Source organism: Phalaenopsis equestris, unplaced genomic scaffold, assembly GCF_001263595.1.
Source record: "Phalaenopsis equestris unplaced genomic scaffold, ASM126359v1 Scaffold000893, whole genome shotgun sequence".
In the NCBI taxonomy this organism is placed as follows: Eukaryota; Viridiplantae; Streptophyta; class Magnoliopsida; order Asparagales; family Orchidaceae; genus Phalaenopsis; species Phalaenopsis equestris.
Window position 1 is genome coordinate 200,692 of NW_018165332.1, and position 8,073 is coordinate 208,764.

Consider the following 8,073-nt stretch of genomic DNA (forward strand, 5'->3'; position numbering starts at 1 on the left):
TAAGTGATGAGAGAAAGATGAACAATTATTAATAGAATTTATATATTAAATGTTCATCTCCTATCATAAATATTGTTCCTCTATTTATAATCGACTGTAACAGGTAGGAGCTGGTCGGGTCGAATGTAGTTCGCCTAGCTGGGGCGACTGGAGCTGGTCAGGTGATTGGAGTTGACATCGCGGCTGGAGTAGGCCGAGCCTACTAGATCTGTCAGGATGATTGGAGTTGTTCGGGCAACTGAAACTGGTCTAGCCGAATGGAACTAGCCTGACGATTGGAGCTTGTTGGGCTGACTGGAGCATGAGTTGGTTGGTCTGACTATAGCTTGAAGGGGTCTACCAGAGCCATGACAAGCTGATTGAAGTTAAGCCGGGCCAAATAGAGAATGGTGGGTTGACTAAAGCTGATCAGACCTACTTGAGCTGGTCAAACTAGCCAGGTTTAACTAACTCTTTGGACAATTTGAGCGCCTTAAACGTCAAAAAAAAAAAAATTCAATAATATATATTAGCTCCTTCATTCACTTATGTGCAAAAAAAATAATAGATTGATGAATATAAAACTAAAATTATTTGTCTCTATAAGACAAGTAGATGGTTTTTTTTTAAATACAAGTTACAAAAATACTTTAAGTAAAACAAGCAAGGTATCTATGTGTTGACTATTAATCTGCTTTAGGGCTTTTAGCTCTCCTACAGGATTTTATCCTATGGTCATTTTGGCTCATCTTCAAGGATCAGTCTCATACATTGTCAACTCATCTCTATTACAATTGACTTGGTCTTATAAGGAGATTTTCTCAAGTGTTACGAGTGAAAGGAATCTCCTCTTTTGTGCGACTAGATTGATTGTTTTCTTATAAAATGACTTATTTATTAGGAAATTCAAGTAGCTTTGTTAAATTTGCACTATCATTTGCTTGGGGGTCATAACTCTTCTATTGTAATCTTTCAAATTTACGTTGTGATACTCAACCCTAAGGGAATTTATTTTTTTGTTTGGTTGTCACCATAACTCTCGAAAGGCTTCTATCCAAATGATCGAGTATGCTCAAAAGATTAAAACATTATCTTAAAATGTATTCAATCACTCAGATGAGGAGAGTCCTTAGGATTTATGTATTCGCCAAACTAGGATTATTCAGTTACCTTATAGGTGTAAGATAAGATCTACTTTAATTATGGGGTCTCGTTCCCTTTAAGGGTAAGCCCTCGTAGTTAATTACATCCTAAAGGGTGTGAATCCTAATGAAAACTCTCAATTACTGTGATAAGTCAAACTTTCAGATATCAAACTTTGATAATTAGAATGGAGAGTCAAAACTGCAAAAATTACGTTCAAAAGGAGAATGAGACTTACAGCTCAATGATGATGTGTCAGAGGAATGACACAATATAAAAGAGAGATTTGAAAAGATTTGATGAATTTAAACTAATTAAGTCAAGTCAAAAGATAAATCAGGGATATTGGATTTGACTGAGATTAATTCTTTGAAACCCTAAACTAATGATAGGGTCAGGTGGGAAATGATTTATAGATGAGAAATGAAACCTTAGACTCCATGAAAAAATATATAGGTGGACTAACCTGGATTTTGGAAATATTTTTGATGTGATATCAAGTTATAGAGATAATATTATGTAAGGAATCTTAATATATATAGAATTTATGTATAATAGTATCGTGCACTATTATACAATTGCATATAACACTGTTGTGCACTGAATCTACATGCACATAATAATTTTTTACAAAATTTGGGTTATATAAATGAAAAATTTTTTACAAAATTTGGGTTAAATAAAATTTATATGTTAGATTGTAAATACATAACAATTGGGTGGTATGTACGTAAATGCCCTAAGAAAATTAAATTATTGAAGAGATGCATTATTATTAATTTTTAACAATAATTGAATTCATATAGGCTTAGATTACTCCTAAGACCTAGGAGATACAAACGTATATAATAAGACTCCGACACCTCACTATCATTAATATTAGTTACTGTTTACATGGGCCGAATAGTGAAATATTACCGTTTTCTTAAAACCTATTTTCTATCAGCTCAGATCAGGCCTAATTTTTTTTAATGTTTTAAATAATATTTAATTGTAAAATAAAAATATAATTTGCTTTGTTGTTTTTGTTTTTTACATGAAATAACACATGAATCATATGAAAAAAAAAAATCAATAACAATAATAGTACATGCACTTATCCTTGGATTAGACTTGAGCTAGAGCTGAGCTGAATTAAGTTGAGTTTACAGCTTTGGCTAGATCAAGATTGAGTTAAGGTATGATATAAGTCAACTAATCTAGGCCTGTCGGACCTAGGTTAGCTCGAGTTAAGTTGAGTTTGATTTAGGTTGGCCCAGGTCTCAGGTTAAGTTGGGTTTGATTTAGGTTGGCCTAGGTTAAGCTAGGTTGGTCTGGGTTGGCTTATGTTTGATTTGGGTTTGAATCAGTTTAGCTGGTTTGTCCCGGGTTGGCCTAGGTTTGAATTGGGTTTGACTCAGGTTAGCTTAGGCTTAATTTATGTTAACTCAAGTGGATTGACCCGGGTTAGCTTAAGTTTGATTTGGGTTTGACTCAGGTTAGCTTATGTTTGATTTGGGTTGACCTAAGTTAAGTTGGGTTGACCCAGGATAGCTTAGGTTTGATTTAGGTTGACTTGAGTTAAGCTGGGTTGAATGAGGTTGGCTTAGGTAAGATTTGGGTTTGACTCGGGTTAGCTGGGTTGACTCGTGTTCGCTTTGGTTTAATTTGAGTTTAACACTGGTTAATTTGGGTTTACCCGAATTGGCTTAGATTTGATTTGGGTTTGACTTATGAGTTTGACCCAGGTTAGCTAGGTTGACCCGGGTTGGCTTAGGTTCTATTTATCTTTGCTTTGGGTTAGCTTAAGTTTGATTTAGGTTGATCTTAGTTAAGTTGGGTTGACCTTAGTTAAGTTGGGTTGACCCGGGTTGGCTTAGGTCTGATTTAGGTGACCCAGATTAAGTGGGGCTGACCTAGGTTGGCTTCGGTTTGATTTAGGTTGGTTCGGGTTAGGCTGAGTTGACCTTGTTTAGCTCAGGTTTGATTTGGGACAAAATCAAGTTAAGCTTGGTTTGATGCGAGTTAGCTTGGGTTTGAGTTAGACCTAAATTGGGTTAAGTCTAACCTAAGATTGGGTTTGGGTTAAGCCTAAGTTGGGTTAGGTCTAAGGTTGAGTTTGACTTTTGGTTTGGGTTTTAGGTTTGAGCTAGGTTTTATTTTAGGGTTTGGATCAAGTCTTAGTTAGGTTAAACCTGGGTTAGGTTAGGATTTAGGTCAACTCATTTTGGGTAAGACCTGGGTTAGGTTAGAGTTATGGACAAGTCTAGTTTGGGTCATACCAGGGTTAGGTTTAGGGTTTTAACTAAGTGAGTTAGGGTTTTGGTCAGGTGTGGTTTAGGTTAGGGGTTGGTCAGGTCTTGTTTGGGTCAGACCTGGGTTTGGTTTAGAGTTTTGACTAAGTGATTTAATGTTTGGTTGGGTGCCGGTCAAGTCTGGTTGGGTCAGACCTGGGTTAGGTTTGGGGTGAGTTAGGGTTTAGTTGGGTTTGGGTCGTTCTGAGCCGAACCCAAACCCAAACCTAATCCAAGACTATTGAGTTGATTAACCTAGTTTAAAAATTAACTTAAAATTTAAGAATTAAAATGCTTATATTAAGGCCCCATTTAGGGCAGCGGCGCGGCGCCGTGCCGCTCATTTTACCCATTTGCGGTGGTGGGAGGGACGCGGCGCGATGCTGTTTGGATAAAATGTGAGCCAAGGGTTCGACCCTACGGGTCGCTTTTCTACTTCGTGTTTTTAATTTTAATGTCATTCGTCCGCCCTAACTCATTTGTCTTTTACTCCTGGATTTATTAAATCCAATTGGAAGACGGGTTTACGGGATTTAGACGAGCAAAAGCACGCAAAAGGGGGTGGAAGGAGGACAACGAAATACGAGGGCTACCTTCCTCAATGGTTTCTCGCAGGAGCGAAGCTAGAGGAGGAGGATGGGAGGTCTTTGTACGTCGCGATCTCATCATTGCCTTCACAACTAGCTCTAGTAATGAATGTATGGCTAGGGTTTCGGCCTCAAGCAGAGCAGATGGGAAGATAAATTTAAATTGGTTTTATTTAGGTTATTTTTTTATTTTACTAATTATGTTATTAAGCTGTATATAATCATATTGTCAACTAACACACTTAAATTCATATTGGCAATAGCAAATTTTTTAGTCAATATATGGCATAGATATGAATTTTTCATAGGTTATTATGATTATTTTAAATAAGACAAATTATAGGAAGGAGCGCCTTAATAATTTTTTTTTGGAAAGAAGTGCCAAAAAGAGTGTAGCTTCAAATGCACTATATTTCATATATATCTGAATTTTTGTATTGTTATGAAGTAAATTTCTGCTTCAGAAGTATCAAATATATGACTATCACAGTTATGCTACAAACAAAATTACTAAATAGGGGCAGAATGATCATTCGTCTGGAAACAACTGTCACACAACAGTTTTCAAATAGCTGAAATAAACAACCAGCCAGTTTCCCCGCAACAGCTTTTTGAGGTAGCTAAGTTGCAACTGCCACAAACAGACCCTAAAGTAAGCAAAAAGCTCACCAGAAGGAGGCTAACTGGAGGAGGAGACTTCACTAAACTGTTTTCTCTTTTCTTCCTCTGTTTGAGTTGTCGTGTCAAAGAATTGGGATTGTAGGGGTGAGTTGGTGTGTCCCAGAGAGTGCAAAAGACCACCTATTTATAGGTTGGAAAGGTAGTGGCAGGGCTCTCTATTGTCGTCCCATTAAGTGGCGCATCGATGACAAAAATGCATTGGATTGGTTAATGAGTCAAGGATCGTCGTCGGTGAAACACTGCAATGTTTCATGTTCTGATCCATGGACAAAGGTAACAAATTATTGGTGCGTCAAGACAGTTTGCCTGGGTGTGGTCGCGCTTAGACATGGCATGACTACGTTGAGGAAATTTCAGGCATGGTCACATCCAGACCTAGCGTGCCACGTCGGGTCAAAAAAAGCAAGTTTAGTTTTTGACCAATTTTGTTGTGTCATACCAAGGGGTGATGTCCGTGCAAGTCCTATGTGACCAAAAATGTGTCAACAAATGGAGCCTCCAATATGTGTGGTGAATTGTTCAAAGTACTCCACACATATTGGCATTGATCAAAGTAAAAACAAGGTTTGAAGGACATATGTTTTGGAAAATGTCAAAGATTTGAAGTTGGAATTTTGTGAATTTATAGTGTTTGGGCTATGTTGGGGCTTTCAAGTTTGTATGAACAGAATAGGGTGGAAGACCAATGTGGATTTACATCTACCCAAATGAATGAACAGGTCAACCAAATCAGGAATGATAGCGTGGAGCATATCATTTATCCTAATAACTAATCCACAAAGCTGAGAGGAAGTGTCTATACTAGGAAGGAAGACGTGGGGATTAACATCCAACCTAAAAGGTAGACATAATGACTAGATCAGACAGGATAGTGTTGGAGCTTATCATTCATCCTTATAACTAGTCAGAGAAGAAGACTTGGATGATTTGGACTTAATTTTTTGCTGAGGAGTTTGAGTTTTCAGTGTGATGTGGATTTGTATTGTGCTTTGACACAATGAGAAAAAGGTGCAGGAACTTATTCTCAACCTAAGAGCTACACAGGGGTGACTTGATCAAGATAGATGATATGGGGATCTAAACTGAAGCTAAGTTGGGTGGTTAGTTTTAAGCAGACAGTTCAGGGAATGACACCTACCCTAAGCTCTGGCCTGATTGTCTCTAAAGTTGACCATTAGTCTTTGAGCTTCTAAAGGTCCTTCTGTGGTGTGCCATGACTATACAAGAAGTGAGAATTTATGTATGTGATATTATGATAAGGTCATTCTAGTGATTAAGTGATCATCAACTCTATTCTAATGTTTAAAGTTATAGAATATGCGTTGGTGATAGATACAATCACGTGGGTTATACATTTCGTTATCACATTTTCTGCTCGACAATGAGAGATCATTACAGGGTGTGACAAACTTTGTTCATCTTAAATCCCCATAGGAATAGAAAGAAGTCTAGAACATCCAAAATTTGACCTCTTGCTTAATTTATGCTTGATAAAAATTAGCTTCAGAATTAAAAAAAAATGCTTAACGACTCTCTTGTATTTGCCTTCTTTTTTCTTTTTTCTTTTTTCTGGTGAAGTGAAATAAGGGACTCTCTAAGTGAGCACAATGTAACCAACACAAAATTTGAAAAACATTAAAATTAACAATTTTTGCTCAATTAATGCCCCATTATTACCTTCCATGGTTCTTTCTTTTTTTCTTTCTTTTTTTTGCTGCACCTACGTTAGAACATAAACCTCAAAAAAAGAGAGAGGCAAAATTTAGCACGTAATAACTAATAATACATGAAACAACACAAATGTAACTTGGAAAAGAACCAAAGAAGACGACTAATACCTCCAAAAGTTCAAAATTAATAATTATACTGAAAATCTCAGTTAAAAATTCTTAAAACATGATATTATTTGAATAATGAAGCAACATTTAAGCGTCCAAATAAAAAAGCACTTCATCACTCACAGTAAATGACTTTGAAGATTCTATTATATGTATGAATTCTTAAAGCAACTTCAAAAAAAATTGAATACGCTTCTAATACAACTACCCTTACCAAACAAAGTGAAAATTAGGGTTAAAGGACTGGAGCAACCAGTAACAACAAGAGTTACTTAGTTGTCTAGCACCTCAACATGCTTCTTAAAATAAAACAAATAAAAAAGGAGAATTTACATACATAACGCCCAATTCTTATGCATTTACTTATCTCACACCCAAACTTTTGAGGTCTATGAAATAAAAAAGGAGAATTTACATACATAACGCCCAAATCTTATGCATTTACCTATCTCACACCCAAACTTTTGAGGTCTATAATGATATAAATGACCTAGAGATTCTTCTGGATGACCTTTGTTGTGATACAATTTTGTTACAGATACGAACTCAATATTACCTGTTGTAAAAGCAACCAAAATCCCCTTCTTTTTCGAACATATGACTATTGGGATTTTTCTGGATGACATTTATGGTGATATGGTTTTGTGACGCATACGAGAAAGATTTTATATAGTTTAAAGACAACCAAGGTCCCTATTCTTCAGAGGATCTCATTTTGAGACTCTTTAATCCTTTGCACACGATCTTCAAGTGGTTCTAAGGAGGTTCACAAGTAGGATGATGTGCATCATTGAGAAAAAAAGTAGAGTCTTGGCTTTCCAGACTTCGAGATTGAATCATACAATGATGAGTGTTAGAGAGAGTTGGAAGCTCGTGCATTTCGCTCGTTAGTCATTAACAAAAAGTAAAATTCTATCGATGGGACTTTGTTACCCACATATGAATCCAAGCAGTTGTCTCTAAGAGGATTCGTGACTGTATAGTGATTAATTAACGATTTAACATTGCATGAAGATCTAGCACACTTGCATAAAATTTGAAAGTTGTAGGAGAAGACATCAACATATTTTATATAAAAAAACCTAAAAAGGAAAAAAAACCATACTGTTTAATTAGATGAAATATCCACTACAAATGTAAAAATACAAAGATATACTATTTTCTTACAATCAAGAGTTGGGTTATAATTGTATGTCAAATACAATGCTTACATGTATACATGATAGAGGAACCTCATAAGTCAGGAGAAAATTGTCGTATTGTAAATACAACAATTGTAAGTAGTTATGGTTGAGAGTTATCACTGAATCTTCAAAAGACGTTATTCATTACATCATATATGAAATACAATGTTAGCAAGAAGAGTTCACCAGTAGCAGCAAGTAGGATCGATTGATGGTGGCTAAGGATGACAGGTGATTGACGACTACAAAGGCTGAAAGTTATTGTCACGTCTTTAATTCAACATTATTCATTACATCGTATTTGAGATAAGTTGTTAGCAAGTAAAATTCATCAATATGAGTAGGGTTGACTAGTGGTGGTCGACAAACGGTGATCGGCAGTTACAAA